We start from the raw sequence: 3,678 nt of genomic DNA on the forward strand, positions 1-3,678 counted from the left end.
AGCTAGGATTCTTTTTCTTCCACTTCTGCTTTCTTATTGTTGTTTTTGGTTTTATGTTTGCATTTGTTTACTGTCACATACAGGATTTCTCCTCCTTTGATTTATTTCCACCAGTAGACCGGCATCAATACAAAAATGTGCCCTGCTAATAATAATAGCTGCTGTTTATTGATTATTTACCACATCCAGGTACTTCATGTAAGAATGCTATACTGTAGCTAATTAAAATAATCACAGAAAAATATCAATAAGTAACTTCGGTTATTATTTTCTACATGCTAGCTTTTATTCTTGTTTCATCTTTACCATCATCCTACAAGGATAGGTGGTATTATCACCATTTTACAGATAAGAAAAGTGAAGTAAATACTATTAATTTCATTTAGAAGATAAGTAGATGAGGCTTAATCACACAGTTATTAAGTGGCCAAGACTGCATTTGAATCAAGGTATGTGATTTTTAAAATTCACCTTTTTTTAAAGCATTCTACTTCGCCTAACAAGTTAATACACCAGATAACTCCTTCTCTTTACAATTAGACTGTGTCTGTATCTGGGATCAGTTGCAAAGCAGAAGTATAACATGACTAAGGCCAGCATTGGGTTAGGATACTCCCATCCAAGGTCAGGTTCTTAACTTCACTTACCTCTGAAGACTTATGATTAGTTTTTTTCCTCTCCCATTTTTTGGGTAGCCCTTTCTCTTCTTTTCTGTGGAAAAATTTGTAACTTACCAGAACAGTTCACAATATGACAACATTGTAGTGGCGACATCATGGAGACAGAAGGAGGAAGAATGGCAACCCTTGGACTCCTGGGAATGTGGGAGCTCCTTGACCACATGTGGTACCTCTCTTCCCTGATCCCAGATTGAGAGTTGTACTAGCCTGGCATGCAGACAGCAGCTTTAGAATCAGATCTGCCTTCCGGTGGCTTCCCACCTAGGAGCCATGGGACCTTTGTGAAGTCACCAATTGTGCTGTGAATGCTTCATTTGTGAAGGAGAACAGAACTGCCTTGTAAGTTGCAATATGCATTAGAAATAGTGAATAAAGAGTACTGAACCCATAGGAGGCCTGTGATAAATGGGAATTTTTATTATACACTGCCTTTCCTGCTCCTGTTTTGCTTCATCTTTGTGTTAAGGTAAAATTACAGATGGTGCTAATAAAGCATATCAATAATTTGAATTCACTTTTGTGAATGCTTTAAACATCATAGTCATTGAGAAGGTGATCTGGCTGATTGTTTTTTAAATTTTCAGTTTGGGCTGGAGCTTTGTATTATAACAGGAGGGTATTGGAAAAGGTGAGTTGCCAATAGCCTCCCCGCACCCGCAACAGACATGTCATTAGATGGAATGTAATGGACTTTGGCCAGTTGTTCTCCACCCTAGCTCTGAATTAGTGGCTCTGGCAAGAATGGACATATGAGCCTAAATACAGAGCTTGTGATGTTTTTGGCTTTCCTCGTCATTATTTCTTCCTCTAAATTCAACAAATCATTACTTCCTCTTTTATTATGTTTTAGTATGAGTGATTTAATACCACAGATATTCAAAATAAGCCTCTGGGAGACACTGGATTATGAGGTGATCATACATTGTTTCTTTAATTCTCAGAACAACACAATAAGATAGGGACCCTGTCCCAGAGATGACTACATTGAAGTTCAGAGAGTTTAAGTAACTTGCCCAAAGTCACATCGCTAGTGAAGAGCAGAACCAGGATTCAAGCCTAGGCCTGCCTATTTTCAAAGTTTATGGAAGGAATTAAAACATTTCTTAGTCTAATTTTCTTGGGGTTTTGTTTTGCTTTGTTTTGTTTTGTTTGGCTTACTTTCTTCATCAGCCTAATACCTGCTTCACATCTAAGTGAAGCTTTCACCTCTACCTGGAAGTCTTCCCCATCTCTGTAGGCTAAGTCAGGTGGCCTTCTCCCAGCCCCCATAGCATCCAGCACCCATAGCATCCAGCACAGAAGCTGATCACGGCACTTAACTCCCCAGTGAAAACTGTGGGCACAGTCCTGTCGGCCCCTTCCTCCTAGACTGCAGCCTCAGGCAGCATTCTTTGTTTCCACAACACTTGCTGCTTAGCAGGGGCTCAGGGCAAATGTGTGGACTTGAACTGCCAAATGGAAGCCATAGGTCAATATCAGAACTAAACCCCAGTGCTAAAGTGAAAACTTTAAGATGCAGATAGACCGGTAATCCTCAAATGTGTTCGCTGAGGAGTGTGTGTGTGTGTGTGTGTGTGTGTGAAGAGACTATATACCACTGGCTTTTTCTCTCCTAGCATACTTTCACTCCTGATATCACTAGGTCTATGGAGTGTTCATTTTCCTCCCTGAACATTAGACATCTCTCTGCTCCCTTTAAATAAAATTCCTCATTTTACCTCTCCTCTTCTTTTATTTCCTTTGCTTCAGACAAGATATGAGCCCTTACCTCACCATCATTAACCTCACAATGGGCTACCGTTTGTTTCATATTGGAGACCACAAGATGGATCAGATAATAGTTGAATATTTTTGGACTATAATTTCCAATATTATTCCAATAATGTAGGAATATTATTCCAATATTGTCTAATATTTTCCCAATATTATTATTGGAAATTAATAGCATAGCTATGATATAGAATATTTACCATGTGACAAGGACCGTTTCAAGCACTTTACTTACATTAACTCATTTAATCTTCACAACAACTTTATGAGGTTAATACTATTAGTATCAACATTTTACAGTTGCGAAAACTGAGGTACAGGTGGGAGACATAACTTGCTCAAGTTCACACAGCAATTAAGTGGTCAAGTCCAACAGCAAAACCAGGCAGGCTGGCTCCAGAGCTCACAATAGCCCACCACTGCTTTCCACCATCACTACAGAATCAAGTCCATAAGGATACTCACCTTACGCCAGTTGCCTAAGTTGGAAATTATAGAATCTTCAAATTGAAAGAGACCTTATCGTCCAAGATTTCACCTTTCTACTCACTGCAAAATCCCTTCTGGAACTTTCCAGAACGATGAATTTTCATCAGCTCTGCTTGACTACTCCCAGTGACTGGGAAAAAAAACACTGTAATGTGGATATGAAATATAAACTGTTCATGGATAAATTATTGCATAATAAAAACATGCCTAATGGCGATACTCTCCTAATATATTCATTTGGTAATTATTTTTATTTGCAAACTTGTTTTGATAGAACTGTTTCTTTTAAAAAAGTTTTAGTATAATTTGTCTTGAGATACTTACATTTTCCTTTTACATCTCCTTATTAATGTGCTTATTTTCAAGGAGGAAAGTATAGCAAAGGTAAAAGAAAAACTCATTTTCTCATGTTGTGGTTTTGGGGTAAAAAATAAAGGCTAACAGTGGGTGAGTGATCTTTTTAATATTTTAGTTAATTTCCCACATATACTTTTAAAAGCTACTGTGGTACTGTTTTCACCTACTATTAAACAATCTGTTTGAAATGAACTACTGGAAAAGTTAGGACATCATAATTCATGTTAAATAGAACGATTTATTTTATATTTAATCCCTAATTAAGATGAAAATATCAATTGCAGCTGTTCATTAGGTATGTTCTTAGTTTGTGTTTGGGCCACAGGAGGGGAAGAAAACCCAGAATTTCATAATTGTAAAGAGATGTCTAAATGCTATGTTA

The 3,678-nt window shown here is 37.5% G+C and overlaps 1 long non-coding RNA gene across 1 annotated transcript; it reads left to right on the forward strand.

Moving 5' to 3' along the window:
* Window positions 1-887: 887 nt before the first annotated feature.
* Window positions 888-3,167, forward strand: LOC105522366. Its single transcript, XR_001003430.1, has 2 exons — window positions 888-1,019; window positions 2,751-3,167. It is a non-coding gene; the product is annotated as an uncharacterized LOC105522366 (long non-coding RNA).
* The last annotated feature ends 511 nt before the right edge of the window (window positions 3,168-3,678 follow it).

This window comes from Colobus angolensis, unplaced genomic scaffold (assembly GCF_000951035.1).
Source record: "Colobus angolensis palliatus isolate OR3802 unplaced genomic scaffold, Cang.pa_1.0 Scaffold111, whole genome shotgun sequence".
Classification (NCBI taxonomy): Eukaryota; Metazoa; Chordata; class Mammalia; order Primates; family Cercopithecidae; genus Colobus; species Colobus angolensis.